A 20766-nucleotide genomic window follows, 5' to 3' on the forward strand; every position below is an offset into this window, starting at 1 on the left:
ACGAGCTACTCTGGTAGCGCCGTGGTTGATGAGGACGATCATCTTTAGCAATAGTTCATCTCGAAGCGCAACGATGGTGAGGGCGACGGGTTGGCCGGTTCCGCCTTCAGGCCACTCGGTTGCCGCTAGATTGCCCAATGCCACACACGCAGACGAACCCTGTACACACTCAATGACCCATGTGCGATCGTTGATTTCTGCTAGTACGTTTGCTAGTTCTAAGTGCTTCCACGGATCGGGCGTGGGCACGCGCTTGTTTTTAGAGGCGTTTTCGCGCAGCCTCTACCCTGCACGACCGCTCGTGGCCGCACTAGCAATATTTATCTTTGTTTCACACACACACACACACACACACACACACACACACACACACACACACACACACACACACACACACACACACACACACACACACACACACACACACACACACACACACACACACACACACACACACACACACACACACACAGGCCCTTGCGTGCAAACCCCGGTCAGTCCTGCAGTGTACACATCAGAGACATGATGTTCTTTCACAGAACTGAGGTTGTTCATTAATAAATGACTTTTACATGAATATTGTTATTATACTATTCAACAGGTTGATCATAATAATGTGTATTAAAGCCACAACCTAGCACTGAGGACAGAGGGACGTTATTTAAATTAGTACTTAATGGAAACGATACATAATGATACATAAGAGCCATGTCATACATTCAGCCTAGGAATAGTAGCATTATGCACTATTAAAAATATACACATCAATTGCTCGAATCCCATTGTTGCAAAGTAAAACTCTAATAAAACTCTAGTCTGACATCAACAGAGAAGACTTAGTGTATGTACTACAAATACAGCATTAGGATTTCGAGTGGACCATGCACCTTGTGAACCATCAGAGGCTTATGACGCAACATATCTTCCAGTTGCTATTAGACAAGTTATAATTCTCGACCATTTTTCGGAACTGGTTTCTTGGGTCCGTGAGTAAATGCCAAATGAGATGATAGTCCTTAAGTAAGTTCCTGGCGATCCCATGTCACACTCTTGCCCATCAGCCGGTGAACGCTGAGACGGAACTCGATGAGAGCGATGTATTTTTTAAGTGCTCCGAATGTACTTCTAACAAGCGTGTGATTCACTTCGTGAGTAAACCGCAGCTGCAGCTGATTCAAACAGTGGAGCCAACTTTCTACATCACAATATGCGTTTTGTAGTTAGTCGAGTTACCTTTTGTTTGGCGCATGCACGGGTCGTTAGCGTCCAGCTCCCAGCTTATAGAGTCCTGTATTGACACAGACGTCAATACATCTTGATGTCATGCAACACACAAAGTCTGTCGCATACAGGTGGGTTAACACATGTACGATACCTTTTGTGTGGCGCATGCAAGGGTCATTAGCGTCCAGCTCCCGGCTTATAGAGAGTCCTGTATTGACACAGACGTCAATACATCTCGATGTCATGCAACACACAAAGTCTGTCGCATACAGGTGGGTTAACACACATGTACGATGTGTGCGATGGCGCGCCCGTTTACAATGGGACAGGACGATGATCATTGTTAACCAAACTCTTGTTTCTCACGACAGGTGGTAGCGTTGTCTCCTGCACCTGGTCTTCGTGCACAGAGGGTGCTGTAATGTGCTCGTCATAGTCGCGATCGTTGTCACTCGAATCCGTTGTTCTCACGACAGGTGGTAGCGTTGTCTCCTGCATGTTGTCTTCGCGTGCGGCAAGCGTTGTGCTGTGCTCGTTATAATGGTTGTCTTCGTACAAAGGGGGTGTTGAATACTCCTTCGCGAGTAGTCTAGGAGGTGGTGTGATGGGACGTATCTCAGAAGCGTTTTGTGAGCGTACCACCATGGCCTGAGCAACTGCGACTACTGAGAGTACACCCAGTACAGACAGCGAGATCATTTTTTTCTTGGGTGTTGTACGTGTGGGTACAGCCGCTTTAATGGCAGCGAGAGCAAGTGGGCAAATGTATTGATAGGTCACTAGCAGAAACTAAGGCACGTGGTCAGAGTGTAATCGTAACCACCTAAAGTAGCTCTTGTCATAATTTAATATGCATAGAAATCAGAAACGGGCATGTCAGGATAGACATCACGAGTGACAATGCGGCCAGTATCTGTGTGCGCTTGAGAGCACCTTGTTGTTCTACTGTGGTGCCCACGCCACCGGGTCTGCAAATGTCATCGACCTTCTTTATATACGCATACGCTAAAGACCGTATATTCTCTATGGATTTGAACACGTCCTTTGTTTCGCGTAACGCTTGAGCTGTCTCGAGCGTGATGTTGTGAGTGTATGCCAGTGTTTCGCGTGCACCGAGGTCCGAAAGGGGGTGCGATACAACTATTAACCTTGGTTTGGGAGTGTGGCGAAATGCTCGCTCCGCTGTAATGGGCGGATGCAATGTTATCACCTGGTACGTTTTGTTAGTCGGGTCGTAACACACCGGTCCGTGACACGGACGTCACATTGTATGGGGCACAGTAAGGACAACACGTCGCCGACCGTGACTTCGCACTCGACTGCGGTGGTGTTGTCGATTTGCAAAGGATCACATACGCCTCTCCAGTCGCAATGAGGCACATTGTAGTCGACGCGACCGTCGGTCACCATAGCTTTCGTCAGCCAACACACTCGATTGCCCTTCGAAACATCGACGATCAACGTGAGCGTAGAGGACGCTGTCGCTTTACTGTACGCCAGGTTATCCGTGTGTGAGTGCACGCTCGACGTCGATTGACAACCGGTCACGTCAGACCTGATCAGACCTTCCGAACACTGACCATTAGTTGTTGTGCGGCCGAGAGTATCGCGATCATACCGTTGAGATGTGTAGAAAGCGCGTACACTCCAGCCTTCCACGTTTCCAAAGTTTCCAGCAGTCTAGAGGGACTTGTCTTAGCGCGCACGGCTGTGCTGAATTTGCGTTGGGTAGATACAACGGCTTCGACCTCGCTTAGGATCTTGTGGGCTCATGTACTCGTGGTAGGCCAAGACGTGTATAGTCGAGCGCGGTGACGCCCCGAACACTTGACCCGGTTTTGTTGTGGCGATATGCGTGTCCAGTAACGCGGCAAAGTCCGCGTGTCTAGCTTGTATTGATTTTACAGCTCGCTCATACCCCAACAGTACGGTCCGTAGAAGTTCGTTCACTTGTTTCCATGCGCTCGTGGAACACAGGACATCGCAACCTCTGTGATACTCAAGTAAAGCGTCACACACCAGCTGCTTGCACGTTGGAAATACAATCGGTAGTAACTTCTTACTCCACTCTATGTTGAACTCGTATAGTATGTATATGGGCGGTTGCGGCGGTTTGCGCATTTTCTATCTACCCTCCGCTAATATGACTCTGTGGTCTGTCTCCTGAGATGGTGCGGTTGGAACTTGCGAGAGTGCACTATCGACGGTCGGCGTTTTCATTTCGTCAACTGTGCCATTTTCAGCCGCTGGCAAACGGCCGTCGACGGTCGATGCGAGACACCAACATAACGTTAGACCGCGACCCTCATGCCAGTTTTCTGTAGTACTGGTTGTAGTTTCTGGTGCACACTCGATACGCCATTACGATCACAATTACGTTGATTAATAAATCCAGTGTTGTAGCGACTGCAGCCAGCGCCGTCGCGCAACTCATGTCGGTGTTATCTCTCGATACTTTCATTCGTATCCGAGCGTATGCAGAATAACGGATCTGGTGAAGTTGCTTGTCACTAGCTTGCGCACGTTTGATATGGCACTTTGCGCGAGACTCACACAACCTGCAGTGGCAACCGTCGCGTCAGTGCAAAGTTTTTCCGATATATCGCTCGCAACATCGTTTGTCATTTGCTGTACACTGCGCACACTGGCCGCGAGGTCGCAGAGAGGGTCTTCGTTTTGAGCTACTCTGGTAGCGCCGTGGTTGATGAGGACGATCATCTTTAGCAATAGTTCATCTCGAAGCGCAACGATGGTGAGGGCGACGGGTTGGCCGGTTCCGCCTTCAGGCCACTCGGTTGCCGCTAGATTGCCCAATGCAACACACGCAGACGAACCCTGTACACACTCAACGACCCGTGTGCGATCGTTGATTTCTGCTAGTACGTTTGCTAGTTTTACGTGCTTCCACGGATCGGGCGTGGGCACGCGCTTGTTTTAGAGGCGTTTTCGCGCAGCCTCTACCCTGCACGACCGCTCGTGGCCGCACTAGCTATATTTATCTTTATTTGTTTCACACACAAACACACACACACACACACACACACACACACACACACACACACACAGGCCCTTGCGTGCAAACCCCGGTCAGACCTGCAGTGTACACATCAGGGACATGATGTTCTTTCACAGAACTGAGGTTGTTCATTACTAAATGACTTTTACAGGAATATTGTTATTATACTATTCAACAGGTTGATCATAATAATGTGTGTTAAACCCACAACCTAGCACTGAGGACAGAGGGACTTTATTTAAATTAATACTTAATGGAAACGATACATAATGATACATAAGTGCCATGTCATACATTCAGCCTAGGAATAGTAGCATTGTGCACTATTAAAAATATACACATCAATTGCTCGAATCCCATTGTTGCAAAGTAAAACTCTAATAAAACTCTAGTCTGACATCAACAGAGAAGACTTAGTGTATGTACTACAAATACAGCATTAGGATTTCGAGTGGACCGTGCACCTTGTGAACAATCAGAGGCTTATGACGCAACATATCTTCCAGTTGCTATTAGACAAGTTATAATTCTCGACCATTTTTCGAAACTGGTTTCTTGGGTCCGTGAGTAAATGCCAAATGAGATGATAGTCCTTAAGTAAGTTCCTGGCGATCCCATGTCACGCTCTTGCCCATCAGCCGGTGAACGCTGAGACGGAACTCGATGAGAGCGATGTATTTTTTAAGTGCTCCGAATGTACTTCTAACAAGCGTGCCATTCACTTCGTGAGTAAACCGCAGCTGCAGCTGATTCAAACAGTCGAGCCAACTTTCTACATCACAATATGCGTTTTGTAGTTAGTCGAGTTACCTTTTGTGTGGCGCATGCACGGGTCGTTAGCGTCCAGCTCCCAGCTTATAGAGTCATGTATTGACACAGACGTCAATACATCTCGATGTCATGCAACACACAAAGTCTGTCCTATACAGGTGGGTTAACACATGTACGATACCTTTTGTGTGGCGCATGCACGGGTCGTTAGCGTCCAGCTCCCGGCTTATAGAGAGTCCTGTATTGACACAGACGTCAATACATCTCGATGTCATGCAACACACAAAGTCTGTCGCATACAGGTGGGTTAACACACATGTACGATGTGTGCGATGGCGAGCCCGTTTACAATGGGACACGACGATGATCATTGTTAACCAAACTCTTGTTTCTCACGACAGGTGGTAGCGTTGTCTCCTGCACCTGGTCTTCGTGCACAGAGGGTGGTGTAATGTGCTCGTCATAGTCGCGATCGTTGTCACTCGAATCCGTTGTTCTCACGACAGGTGGTAGCGTTGTCTCTTGTATGTTGTCTTCGCGTGCGGCAAGCGTTGTGCTGTGCTCGTTATAATTGTTGTCTTCATACAAAGGGGGTGTTGAATACTCCTTCGCGAGTAGTCTAGGAGGTGGTGTGATGGGACGTATCTCAGAGGCGTTATGTGAGCGTATCACCATGGCCTGAGCAACTGCGACTACTGAGAGTACACCCAGTACAGACAGCAAGATCATTTTTTTTCTTGGGTGTTGTACGTGTGGGTACAGCCGCTTTAATGGCAGTGAGAGCAAGTGGGTATATGTATTTATAGGTCACTAGCAGAAACTAAGGCACGTTGTCATAGTGTAATCGTAACCACCTAAAGTAGCTCTTGTCATAATTTAATATACATAGAAATAAGAAACGGGCATGTCAGGATAGACATCACGAGTGATAATGCGGCCAGTATCTGTGTGCGCTTGAGAGCACCTTGTTGTTCTACTGTGGTGCCCATGCCGTCGGGTCTGTAAATGTCATCGACCTTCTTTATATACGCATACGCTAAAGACCGTATATTCTCTATGGATTTGATCATGTCCTTTGTTTCGCGTAACGCTTGAGCTGTCTCGAGCGTGATGTTGTGAGCTTACGCCAGTGTTTCGCGTGCACCGATGTCCGAAAGGGCGTGCGCTACAACTATTAACCTTGGTTAGGGAGTGTGGCGAAACGCTCGCTCCGCTGTAATGGGCGGATGCAATGTTATCACCTGGTACGTTTCGTTAGTCGGGTAGTAACACACCGGTCCGTGTCACGGACCGTCACATTGTATGGGGCACAGTAAGGACAACACGCCGCCGACCGTGACTTCGCACTCGACCGCGGTGGTGTTGTCGATTTGCAAAGGATCACATACGCCTCTCCAGTCGCAATGAGGCACATTGTAGTCGACGCGACCGTCGGTCACCATAGCTTTCGTCAGCCAACACACTCGATTGCCCTTCGAAACATCGGCGATCAACGTGAGCGTAGAGGTCGCCGTCGCTTTACTGTACGCCAGGATATCCGTGTGTGAGTGCACGCTCGATGTCGATTGACAACCGGTCATGTCAGACCTGATCAGACCTTCCGAACACATGACCATTAGTTGTTGTGCGGCCGAGAGTATCGCGATCATACCGTTGAGATGTGTAGAAAGCGCGTACACGCCAGCCTTCCACGTTTCCAAAGTTTCCAGCAGTCTAGAGGGACTTGTCTTAGCGCGCACGGCTGTGCTGAATTTGCGTTGAGTAGACACAACGGCTTCGACCTCGCTTAGGATCTGTGGGCTCATGTACTCGTGGTAGGCCAAGACATGTATAGTCGAGCGCAGTGATGCCCCGAACACTTGACCCGGTTTTGTTGTGGCGATATGCGTGTCCAGTAACGCGGCAAAGTCCGCGTGTCTAGCGTTTATTGATTTTACAGCTCGCTCATACCCCAACAGTACGGTCCGTAGAAGTTCGTTCACTTGTTTCCATGCGCTCGTGGAACACAGGACATCGCAACCTCTGTGATACTCAAGTAAAGCGTCACACACCAGCTGCTTGCACGTTGGAAATACAATCGGTAGTAACTTCTTACTCCACTCTATGTTGAACTCGTATAGTATGTATATGGGCGGTTGCGGCGGTTTGCGCATTTTCTATCTACCCTCCGCTAATATGACTCTGTGGTCTGTCTCCTGAGATGGTGCGGTTGGAACTTGCGAGAGTGCACTATCGACGGTCGGCGTTTTCATTTCGTCAACTGTGCCATTTTCAGCCGCTGGCAAACGGCCGTCGACGGTCGATGCGAGACACCAACATAACGTTAGACCGCGACCCTCATGCCAGTTTTCTGTAGTACTGGTTGTAGTTTCTGGTGCACACTCGATACGCCATTACGATCACAATTACGTTGATTAATAAATCCAGTGTTGTAGCGACTGCAGCCAGCGCCGTCGCGCAACTCATGTCGGTGTTATCTCTCGATACTTTCATTCGTATCCGAGCGTATGCAGAATCTACGGATCTGGTGAAGTTGCTTGTCACTAGCTTGCGCACGTTTGATATGGCACTTTGCGCGAGACTCACACAACCTGCAGTGGCGACCGTCGCGTCAGTGCAAAGTTTTTCCGCTATATCGCTCGCAACATCGTTTGTCATTTGCTGTACACTGCGCACACTGGCCGCGAGGTCGCAGAGAGGGTCTTCATTTTGAGCTACTCTGGTAGCGCCGTGGTTGATGAGGACGATCATCTTTAGCAATAGTTCATCTCGAAGCGCAACGATGGTGAGGGCGACGGGTTGGCCAGTTCCGCCTTCAGGCCACTCGGTTGCCGCTAGATTGCCCAATGCCACACACGCAGACGAACCCTGTACACACTCAAAGACCCGTGTGCGATCGTTGATTTCTGCTAGTACGTTTGCTAGTTTTACGTGCTTCCACGGATCGGGCGTGGGCACGCGCTTGTTTTAGAGGCGTTTTCGCGCAGCCTCCACCCTGCACGACCGCTCGTGGCCGCACTAGCTATATTTATCTTCATTTGTTTCACACACACACACACACACACACACACACACACACACACACACACACACACACACACACACACACACACACACACACACACACACACACACACACACACACACACACACACAGGCCCTTGCGTGCAAACCCCGGTCAGACCTGCAGTGTACACATCAGAGACATGATGTTCTTTCACAGAACTGAGGTTGTTCATTACTAAATGACTTTTACAGGAATATTGTTATTATACTATTCAACAGGTTGATCATAATAATGTGTGTTAAACCCACAACCTAGCACTGAGGACAGAGGGACTTTATTTAAATTAATACTTAATGGAAACGATACATAATGATACATAAGAGCCATGTCATTCATTCAGCCTAGGAATAGTAGCATTGTGCACTATTAAAAATATACACATCAATTGCTCGAATCCCATTCTTGCAAAGTAAAACTCTAATAAAACTCTAGTCTGACATCAACAGAGAAGACTTAGTGTATGTACTACAAATACAGCATTAGGATTTCGAGTGGACCGTGCACCTTGTGAACCATCAGAGGCTTATGACGCAACATATCTTCCAGTTGCTATTAGACAAGTTATAATTCTCGACCATTTTTCGAAACTGGTTTCTTGGGTCCGTGAGTAAATGCCAAATGAGATGATAGTCCTTAAGTAAGTTCCTGGCGATCCCATGTCACGCTCTTGCCCATCAGCCGGTGAACGCTGAGACGGAACTCGATGAGAGCAATGTATTTTTTAAGTGCTCCGAATGTACTTCTAACAAGCGTGCGATTCACTTCGTGAGTAAACCGAAGCTGCAGCTGATTCAAACAGTCGAGCCAACTTTCTACATCACAATATGCGTTTTGTAGTTAGTCGAGTTACCTTTTGTGTGGCGCATGCACGGGTCGTTAGCGTCCAGCTCCCAGCTTATAGAGTCCTGTATTGACACAGACGTCAATACATCTCGATGTCATGCAACACACAAAGTCTGTCGTATACAGGTGGGTTAACACATGTACGATACCTTTTGTGTGGCGCATGCACGGGTCGTTAGCGTCCAGCTCCCGGCTTATAGAGAGTCCTGTATTGACAGAGACGTCAATACATCTCGATGTCATGCAACACACAAAGTCTGTCGCATACAGGTGGGTTAACACACATGTACGATGTGTGCGATGGCGAGCCCGTTTACAATGGGACACGACGATGATCATTGTTAACCAAACTCTTGTTTCTCACGACAGGTGGTAGCGTTGTCTCCTGCACCTGGTCTTCGTGCACAGAGGGTGTTGTAATGTGCTCGTCATAGTCGCGATCGTTGTCACTCGAATCCGTTGTTCTCACGACAGGTGGTAGCGTTGTCTCCTGCATGTTGTCTTCGCGTGCGGCAAGCGTTGTGCTGTGCTCGTTATAATGGTTGTCTTTGTACAAAGGGGGTGTTGAATACTCCTTCGCGAGTAGTCTAGGAGGTGGTGTGATGGGACGTATCTCAGAGGCGTTATGTGAGCGTACCACCATGGCCTGAGCAACTGCGACTACTGAGAGTACACCCAGTACAGACAGCGAGATCATTTTTTTTCTTGGTTGTTGTACGTGTGGGTACAGCCGCTTTAATGGCAGTGAGAGCAAGTGGGCAAATGTATTTATAGGTCACTAGCAGAAACTAAGGCACGTGGTCAGAGTGTAATCGTAACCACCTAAAGTAGCTCTTGTCATAATTTAATATACATAGAAATCAGAAACGGGCATGTCAGGATAGACATCGCGAGTGATAATGCGGCCAGTATCTGTGTGCGCTTGAGAGCACCTTGTTGTTCTACTGTGGTGCCTATGCCGCCGGGTCTGTAAATGTCATCGACCTTCTTTATATACGCATACGCTAAAGACCGTATATTCTCTATGGATTTGATCATGTCCTTTGTTTCGCGTAACGCTTGAGCTGTCTCGAGCGTGATGTTGTGAGCGTACGCCAGTGTTTTGCGTGCACAGAGGTCCAAAAGGGCGTGCGCTACAACTATTAACCTTGGTTTGGGAGTGTGGCGAAACGCTCACTCCGCTGTAATGGGCGGATGCAATGTTATCACCTGGTACGTTTCGTTAGTCGGGTAGTAACACACCGGTCCGTGTCACGGACCGTCACATTGTATGGGGCACAGTAAGGACAACACGCCGCCGACCGTGACTTCGCACTCGACCGCGGTGGTGTTGTCGATTTGCAAAGGATCACATACGCCTCTCCAGTCGCAATGAGGCACATTGTAGTCGACGCGACCGTCAGTCACCATAGCTTTCGTCAGCCAACACACTCGATTGCCCTTCGAAACATCGGCGATCAACGTGAGCGTAGAGGTCGCCGTCGCGTTACTGTACGCCAGGATATCCGTGTGTGAGTGCACGCTCGACGTCGATTGACAACCGGTCATGTCAGACCTGATCAGACCTTCCGAACACATGACCATTAGTTGTTGTGCGGCCGAGAGTATCGCGATCATACCGTTGAGATGTGTAGAAAGCGCGTACACGCCAGCCTTCCACGTTTCCAAAGTTTCCAGCAGTCTAGAGGGACTTGTCTTAGCGCGCACGGCTGTGCTGAATTTGCGTTGAGTAGACACAACGGCTTCGACCTCGCTTAGGATCTGTGGGCTCATGTACTCGTGGTAGGCCAAGACATGTATAGTCGAGCGCAGTGATGCCCCGAACACTTGACCCGGTTTTGTTGTGGCGATATGCGTGTCCAGTAACGCGGCAAAGTCCGCGTATCTAGCGTTTATTGATTTTACAGCTCGCTCATACCCCAACAGTACGGTCCGTAGAAGTTCGTTCACTTGTTTCCATGCGCTCGTGGAACACAGGACATGGCAACCTCTGTGATACTCAAGTAAAGCGTCACACACCAGCTGCTTGCACGTTGGAAATACAATCGGTAGTAACTTCTTACTCCACTCTATGTTGAACTCGTATAGTATGTATTTGGGCGGTTGCGGCGGTTTGCGCATTTTCTATCTACCCTCCGCTAATATGACTCTGTGGTCTGTCTCCTGAGATGGTGCGGTTGGAACTTACGAGAGTGCACTATCGACGGTCGGCGTTTTCATTTCGTCAACTGTGCCATTTTCAGCCGCTGGCAAACGGCCGTCGACGGTCGATGCGAGACACCAACATAACGTTAGACCGCGACCCTCATGCCAGTTTTCTGTAGTACTGGTTGTAGTTTCTGGTGCACACTCGATACGCCATTACGATCACAATTACGTTGATTAATAAATCCAGTGTTGTAGCGACTGCAGCCAGCGCCGTCGCGCAACTCATGTCGGTGTTATCTCTCGATACTTTCATTCGTATCCGAGCGTATGCAGAATCTACGGATCTGGTGAAGTTACTTGTCACTAGCTTGCGCATGTTTGATATGGCACTTTGCGCGAGACTCACACAACCTGCAGTGGCGACCGTCGCGTCAGTGCAAAGTTTTTCCGATATATCGCTCGCAACATCATTGTCATTTGCTGTACACTGCGCACACTGGCCGCGAGGTTGCAGAGAGGGTCTTCGTTTTGAGCTACTCTGGTAGCGCCGTGGTTGATGAGGACGATCATCTTTAGCAATAGTTCATCTCGAAGCGCAACGATGGTGAGGGCGACGGGTTGGCCGGTTCCGCCTTCAGGCCACTCGGTTGCCGCTAGATTGCCCAATGCCACACACGCAGACGAACCCTGTACACACTCAAAGACCCGTGTGCGATCGTTGATTTCTGCTAGTACGTTTGCTAGTTATACGTGCTTCCACGGATCGGGCGTGGGCACGCGCTTGTTTTAGAGGCGTTTTCGCGCAGCCTCTACCCTGCACGACCGCTCATGGCCGCACTAGCTATATTTATCTTTATTTGTTTCACACACACACACACACACACACACACACACACACACACACACACACACACACACACACACACACACACACACACACACACACACACACACACACACACACACAAACACACACGCACACACACACACACACACACACACACACACACACACACACACACACACACACACACACACACACACAGGCCCTTGCGTGCAAACCCCGGTCAGACCTGCAGTGTACACATCAGAGACATGATGTTCTTTCACAGAACTGAGGTTGTTCATTACTAAATGACTTTTACAGGAATATTGTTATTATACTATTCAACAGGTTGATCATAATAATGTGTGTTAAACCCACAACCTAGCACTGAGGACAGAGGGACTTTATTTAAATTAATACTTAATGGAAACGATACATAATGATACATAAGAGCCATGTCATACATTCAGCCTAGGAATAGTAGCATTGTGCACTATTAAAAATATACACATCAATTGCTCGAATCCCATTGTTGCAAAGTAAAACTCTAATAAAACTCTAGTCTGACATCAACAGAGAAGACTTAGTGTATGTACTACAAATACAGCATTAGGATTTCGAGTGGACCGTGCACCTTGTGAACAATCAGAGGCTTATGACGCAACATATCTTCCAGTTGCTATTAGACAAGTTATAATTCTCGACCATTTTTCGAAACTGGTTTCTTGGGTCCGTGAGTAAATGCCAAATGAGATGATAGTCCTTAAGTAAGTTCCTGGCGATCCCATGTCACGCTCTTGCCCATCAGCCGGTGAACGCTGAGACGGAACTCGATGAGAGCGATGTATTTTTTAAGTGCTCCGAATGTACTTCTAACAAGCGTGCGATTCACTTCGTGAGTAAACCGCAGCTGCAGCTGATTCAAACAGTCGAGCCAACTTTCTACATCACAATATGCGTTTTGTAGTTAGTCGAGTTACCTTTTGTGTGGCGCATGCACGGGTCGTTAGCGTCCAGCTCCCAGCTTATAGAGTCCTGTATTGACACAGACGTCAATACATCTCGATGTCATGCAACACACAAAGTCTGTCGTATACAGGTGGGTTAACACATGTACGATACCTTTTGTGTGGCGCATGCACGGGTCGTTAGCGTCCAGCTCCCGGCTTATAGAGAGTCCTGTATTGACACAGACGTCAATACATCTCGATGTCATGCAACACACAAAGTCTGTCGCATACAGGTGGGTTAACACACATGTATGATGTGTGCGATGGAGAGCCCGTTTACAATGGGACACGACGATGATCATTGTTAACCAAACTCTTGTTTCTCACGACAGGTGGTAGCGTTGTCTCCTGCACCTGGTCTTCGTGCACAGAGGGTGTTGTAATGTGCTCGTCATAGTCGCGATCGTTGTCACTCGAATCCGTTGTTCTCACGACAGGTGGTAGCGTTGTCTCCTGCATGTTGTCTTCGCGTGCGGCAAGCGTTGTGCTGTGCTCGTTATAATGGTTGTCTTTGTACAAAGGGGGTGTTGAATACTCCTTCGCGAGTAGTCTAGGAGGTGGTGTGATGGGACGTATCTCAGAGGCGTTATGTGAGCGTACCACCATGGCCTGAGCAACTGCGACTACTGAGAGTACACCCAGTACAGACAGCGAGATAATTTTTTTTCTTGGGTGTTGTATGTGTGGGTACAGCCGCTTTAATGGCAGTGAGAGCAAGTGGGCAAATGTATTTATAGGTCACTAGCAGAAACTAAGGCACGTGGTCAGAGTGTAATCGTAACCACCTAAAGTAGCTCTTGTCATAATTTAATATACATAGAAATCAGAAACGGGCATGTCAGGATAGACATCGCGAGTGATAATGCGGCCAGTATCTGTGTGCGCTTGAGAGCACCTTGTTGTTCTACTGTGGTGCCCACGCCGCCGGGTCTGTAAATGTCATCGACCTTCTTTATATACGCATACGCTAAAGACCGTATATTCTCTATGGATTTGAACACGTCCTTTGTTTCGCGTAACGCTTGAGCTGTCTCGAGCGTGATGTTGTGAGTGTACACCAGTGTTTCGCGTGCACCGAGGTCCGAAAGGGCGTGCGCTACAACTATTAACCTTGGTTTGGGAGTGTGGCGAAACGCTCGCTCCGCTGTAATGGGCAGATGCAATGTTATCACCTGGTACGTTTCGTTAGTCGGGTCGTAACACACCGGTCCGTGACACGGACCGTCACATTGTATGGGGCACAGTAATGACAACACGCCGCCGACCGTGACTTCGCACTCGACCGCGGTGGTGTTGTCGATTTGTAAAGGATCACATACGCCTCTCCAGTCGCAATGAGGCACATTGTAGTCGACGCGACCGTCGGTCACCATAGCTTTCGTCAGCCAACACACTCGATTGCCCTTCGAAACATCGGCGATCAACGTGAGCGTAGAGGTCGCCGTCGCTTTACTGTACGCCAGGATATCCGTGTGTGAGTGCACGCTCGACGTCGATTGACAACCGGTCATGTCAGACCTGATCAGACCTTCTGAACACATGACCATTAGTTGTTGTGCGGCCGAGAGTATCGCGATCATACCGTTGAGATGTGTAGAAAGCGCGTACACGCCAGCCTTCCACGTTTCCAAAGTTTCCAGCAGTCTAGAGGGACTTGTCTTAGCGCGCACGGCTGTGCTGAATTTGCGTTGGGTAGACACAACGGCTTCGACCTCGCTTAGGATCTTGTGGGCTCATGTACTCGTGGTAGGCCAAGACGTGTATAGTCGAGCGCGGTGACGCCCCGAACACTTGACCCGGTTTTGTTGTGGCGATATGCAAGTCCAGTAACGCGGCAAAGTCCGCGTGACTAGCGTGTATTGATTTTACGGCTCGCTCATACCCCAACAGTACGGTCCGTAGAAGTTCGTTCACTTGTTTCCATGCGCTCGTGGAACACAGGACATCGCAACCTCTGTGATACTCAAGTAAAGCGTCACACACCAGCTGCTTGCACGTTGGAAATACAATCGGTAGTAACTTCTTACTCCACTCTATGTTGAACTCGTATAGTATGTATATGGGCGGTTGCGGCGGTTTGCGCATTTTCTATCTACCCTCCGCTAATATGACTCTGTGGTCTGTCTCCTGAGATGGTGCGGTTGGAACTTGCGAGAGTGCACTATCGACGGTTGGCGTTTCCATTTCGTCAACTGTGCCATTTTCAGCCGCTTGCAAACGGCCGTCGACGGTCGATGCGAGACACCAACATAACGTTAGACCGCGACCCTCATGCCAGTTTTCTGTAGTACTGGTTGTAGTTTCTGGTTCACACTCGATACGCCATTAAGATCACAATTACGTTGATTAATAAATCCAGTGTTGTAGCGACTGCAGCCAGCGCCGTCGCGCAACTCGTGTCGGTGTTATCTCTCGATACTTTCATTCGCATCCGAGCGTATGCAGAATCTACGGATCTGGTGAAGTTGCTTGTCACTAGCTTGCGCACGTTTGATATGGCACTTTGCGCGAGACTCACACAACCTGCAGTGGCGACCGTCGCGTCAGTGCAAAGTTTTTCCGATATATCGCTCGCAACATCGTTTGTCATTTGCTGTACACTGCGCACACTGGCCGCGAGGTCGCGGAGAGGGTCTTCGTTACGAGTTGTGTAATATCCGCTGACTTGCCGATTCAATTCTGGTGGCGCTGACCCAAACGAGAACGCTTTTAAGGCGCATGTCGTGGTAACTCTGGTAGCGCCGTGGTTGACGAGGACGATCATCTTTAGCAATAGTTCATCTCGAAGCGCAACGATGGTGAGGGCGACGGGTTGGCCGGTTCAGCCTTCAGGCCACTCGGTTGCCGCTAGATTGCCCAATGCCACACATGCAGACAAACCCTGTACACACTCAATGACCCGTGTGCGATCGTTGATTTCTGCTAGTACGTTTGCTAGTTCTACGTGCTTCCACGGATCGGGCGTGGGCACGCGCTTGTTTTAGAGGCGTTTTCGCGCAGCCTCTACCCTGCACGACCGCTCGTTGCCGCACTAGCTATATTTATCTTTATTTGTTTCACACACACACACACACACCCCGCCCCGAGGAGCGTCTTGCCACATGTCAACAATGGGTCTGACTGAGGGCCTCCAGGAGAGAAGCCCAAGCAAGACGCGCCCCGAGGAGCGTCTTGCCACGTGTCAACACTGGGTCTGACTTAGCGTCTCCAGGAGAGAGGCCCAAGCAAGATGCGCCCCTAGGAGCGTCTTGCCACGTGTCACCACTGGGTCTGACTGAGGGCCCCCAGGAGAGAGGCCCAAGTAAGACGCGCCCCGAGGAGCGTCTTGTTACATGTCAACACTGGGTCTGACTGAGCACCTCCAGGAGAGAGGCCCAAGCAAGATGCGCCCCGAGGAGCATCTTGCCACATGTCAACACTGGGTCTGACTGAGCGCCTCCAGGAGAGAGGCCCGAGGAGCGTCTCTCCACATGTCACCTCTGGGTCTGACTGAGCTCCTCCAGGAGAGAGGCGCAAGCAAGAAACGCCCGAGGAGCGTCTTGACACATGTCAACACTGGGTCTGACTGAGCGCCTCCAGGAGAGAGGCCCCAGCAAGACGCGCCCCGAGGAGCGTCTTGCCACATGTCAGCACTCGGTCTGACTGAGCGCCTCCAGGAGAGAGGCCCAAGCAAGAAGCGCCCCGAGGAGCGTCTTGCCACATGTCAACACTGGGTCTAATTGAGCGCCTCCAGGGGAGAGGCCCAAGCAAGACGCGCCCCGAGGAGCGTCTTGCCACTTGTCACTACTCGGTCTGACTGAGCGCCTCCAGGAGAGAGGTCCAAGCAACACGCGCCCCGAGGAGCGTCTTGCCACATGTCAACACTGGGTCTGACTGAGTGCCTCCATGAGAGAAGACCCAGCAAGACGCGCCCCGAGGAGCGTCTTGCCACATGTCAACAATGGGTCTGACTGACGGCCTCCATGAGAGAAGCCCAAGCAAGACGCGCCCCGAGGAGCGTCTTGCCACGTGTCAACACTGGGTCTGACTTAGCGTCTCCAGGAGAGAGGCCCAAGCAAGATGCGCCCCGAGGAGAGTCTTGCCACATGTCAGCACTCGGTCTGACTGAGCGCCTCCAGGAGAGAGGCCCAAGCAAGAAGCGCCCCGAGGAGTGTCTTGCCACATGTCAACAATGGGTCTGACTGAGGGCCTCCAGGAGAGAAGCCCAAGCAAGAAGCGCCCCGAGGAGCGTCTTGCCACATGTCAACAATGGGTCTGACTGAGCGCCTCCAGGAGAGAGGCCCAAGCAAGACACGCCCCGAGGAGCGTCTTGACACATGTCAACACTGGGTCTGACTTAGGGCCTCCATGAGAGAAGCCCAAGCAAGACGCGCCCCGAGGAGAGTCTTGCCACATGTCAACACTGGGTCTGACAGAAGGCATCCAGGAGAGAGGCCCAAGCAAGACGCGACCCGAGGAGCGTCTTGCCACATGTCACTACTCGGTCTGACTGAGCGCCTCCAGGAGAGAGGCCCAAGCAAGACGCGCCCCGAGGAGCGTCTTGCCACATGTCAACACTGGGTCTGACTGAGGGCCTCCAGGAGAGAGGCCCAAATAAGACGCGCCCCGAGAAGCGTCTTGCCACATGTCAACAATAGATCTGACTGAGGGCCTCCAGGAGAGAAGCCCAAGCAAGACGTACCCCGAGGAGCGTCTTGCCACATGTCAGCACTCGGTCTGACTGAGCGCTTCCAGGAGAGAGGCCCAAGCAAGACGCACCCCGAGGAGCGTCTTGCCACAAGTCAACACTGGGTCTGACTGAGCGCCTCCAGGAGAGAGGCCCAAGCAAGACGCGCCCCGAGGAGAGTCTTGCCACATGTCAGCACTCGGTCTGACTGAGCGCCTCCAGGGGAGAGGCCCAAGCAAGTCGCACCCCGAGGAGCGTCTTGACACATTTCTCCTCTGGGTCTGACTGAGCGCCTCCAGGAGAGAGGCCCAAGCAAGACGTTCCCCGAGGAGCGTCTTTCCACATGTCAACACTGGGTCTGACTGAGTGCCTCCATAAGAGAAACCCCAGCAAGACGCGCCCCGAGGAGCGTCTTGCCACATGTCAACACTGGGTCTGACTGAGCGCCTCCAGGAGCGAGGCCCAAGCAAGAAACGCCCAAGGAGCGTCTTGACACATGTCAACACTGGGTCTGACTGAGCGCCTCCAGGAGAGAGGTCCAAGCAACACGCGCCCCGAGGAGCGTCTTTCCACATGTCAACACTGGTTCTGACTGAGTGCCTCCATGAGAGAAGCCCCAGCAAGACGCGCCCCGAGGAGCATCTTGTCACATGTCACTACTCGGTCTGACTGAGCGCCTCCAGGAGAGAGGCCCAAGCAAGACAAGCCCCGAGGAGCGTCTTGCCACATGTCAACAATGGGTCTGACTCAGGGCCTCCAGGAGAGAAGCCCAAGCAAGACTCGCCCCGAGGAGAGTCTTGCCACATGTCAACACTGGGTCTGACAGAGGGCATCCAGGAGAGAGGCCCAAGCAATACGCGCCCCGAGGAGCGTCTTGCCACATGTCAACAATGGGTCTGACTGAGGGCCTCCAGGAGAGAAGCCCAAGGAAGACGCGCCCCGAGGAGCTTCTTGCCACATGTCAGCACTCGGTCTGACTGAGCGCCTCCAGGAGAGAGGCCAAAGCAAGATGCGCCCCGAGGAGCGTCTTGACACATGTCAACACTGGGTCTGACAGAGGGCCTCCATGAGAGAGGACCAAGCAAGACGCGCCCCGAGGAGTGTCTTGCCACATGTCAACACTGGGTCTGACTGAGCGCCTCCAGGAGAGAGGCCCAAGCAAGACGCGCCCCGAGGAGCATCTTGCCACGTGTCAACACTGGGTCTGACTTAGCGTCTCCAGGAGAGAGGCCCAAGCAAGATGCGCCTCGAGGAGCGTCTTGCCACGTGTCACCACTGGGTCTGACTGAGGGCCCCCAGGAGAGAGGCCCAAGTAAGACGCGCCCCGAGGAGCGTCTTGCCACATGTCAACACTGGGTCTGACTGAGGGCCTCCAGGAGAGAAGCCCCAGCAAGACGCGCCCCGAGGAGCGTCTTGCCACATGTCAACACTGGGTCTGACTGAGCACCTCCAGGAGAGAGGCCCAAGCAAGATGCGCCCCGAGGAGCATCTTGCCACATGTCAACACTGGGTCTGACTGAGCGCCTCCAGGAGAGAGGCCCGAGGAGCGTCTCTCCACATGTCACCTCTGGGTCTGACTGAGCTCCTCCAGGAGAGAGGCGCAAGCAAGAAACGCCCGAGGAGCGTCTTGACACATGTCAACACTGGGTCTGACTGAGCGCCTCCAGGAGAGAGGCCCCAGCAAGACGCGCCCCGAGGAGCGTCTTGCCACATGTCAGCACTCGGTCTGACTGAGCGCCTCCAGGAGAGAGGCCCAAGCAAGAAGCGCCCCGAGGAGCGTCTTGCCACATGTCAACACTGGGTCTAATTGAGCGCCTCCAGGGGAGAGGCCCAAGCAAGACGCGCCCCGAGGAGCGTCTTGCCACTTGTCACTACTCGGTCTGACTGAGCGCCTCCAGGAGAGAGGTCCAAGCAACACGCGCCCCGAGGAGCGTCTTGCCACATGTCAACACTGGGTCTGACTGAGTGCCTCCATGAGAGAAGACCCAGCAAGACGCGCCCCGAGGAGCGTCTTGCCACATGTCAACAATGGGTCTGACTGAGGGCCTCCAGGAGAGAAGCCCAAGCAAGACGCGCCCCGAGGAGCGTCTTGCCACGTGTCAACACTGGGTCTGACTTAGCGTCTCCAGGAGAGAGGCCCAAGCAAGATGCGCCCCGAGGAGCGTCTTGCCACGTGTCACCACTGGGTCTGACTGAGGGCCCCCAGGAGAGAGGCCCAAGTAAGACGCGCCCCGAGGAGCGTCTTGTTACATGTCAACACTGGGTCTGACTGAGCACCTCCAGGAGAGAGGCCCAAGCAAGATGCGCCCCGAGGAGCATCTTGCCACATGTCAACACTGGGTCTGACTGAGCGCCTCCAGGAGAGAGGCCCGAGGAGCGTCTCTCCACATGTCACCTCTGGGTCTGACTGAGCTCCTCCAGGAGAGAGGCGCAAGCAAGAAACGCCCGAGGAGCGTCTTGACACATGTCAACACTGGGTCTGACTGAGCGCCTCCAGGAGAGAGGCCCCAGCAAGACGCGCCCCGAGGAGCGTCTTGCCACATGTCAGCACTCGGTCTGACTGAGCGCCTCCAGGAGAGAGGCCCAAGCAAGAAGCGCCCCGAGGAGCGTCTTGCCACATGTCAACACTGGGTCTAATTGAGCGCCTCCAGGGGAGAGGCCCAAGCAAGACGCGCCCCGAGGAGCGTCTTGCCACTTGTCACTACTCGGTCTGACTGAGCGCCTCCAGGAGAGAGGTCCAAGCAACACGCGCCCCGAGGAGCGTCTTGCCACATGTCAACACTGGGTCTGACTGAGTGCCTCCATGAGAGAAGACCCAGCAAGACGCGCCCCGAGGAGCGTCTTGCCACATGTCAACAATGGGTCTGACTGAGGGCCTCCATGAGAGAAGCCCAAGCAAGACGCGCCCCGAGGAGCGTCTTGCCACGTGTCAACACTGGGTCTGACTTAGCGTCTCCAGGAGAGAGGCCCAAGCAAGATGCGCCCCGAGGAGCGTCTTGCCACGTGTCACCACTGGGTCTGACTGAGGGCCCCCAGGAGAGAGGCCCAAGTAAGACGCGCCCCGAGGAGCGTCTTGCCACATGTCAACACTGGGTCTGACTGAGGGCCTCCAGGAGAGAGGCCCCAGCAAGATGCGCCCCGAGGAGCGTCTTGCCACATGTCAACACTGGGTCTGACTGAGCACCTCCAGGAGAG

The sequence above is a fragment of the Nothobranchius furzeri genome, chromosome 8, assembly GCF_043380555.1.
Source record: "Nothobranchius furzeri strain GRZ-AD chromosome 8, NfurGRZ-RIMD1, whole genome shotgun sequence".
Taxonomy (NCBI): domain Eukaryota; kingdom Metazoa; phylum Chordata; class Actinopteri; order Cyprinodontiformes; family Nothobranchiidae; genus Nothobranchius; species Nothobranchius furzeri.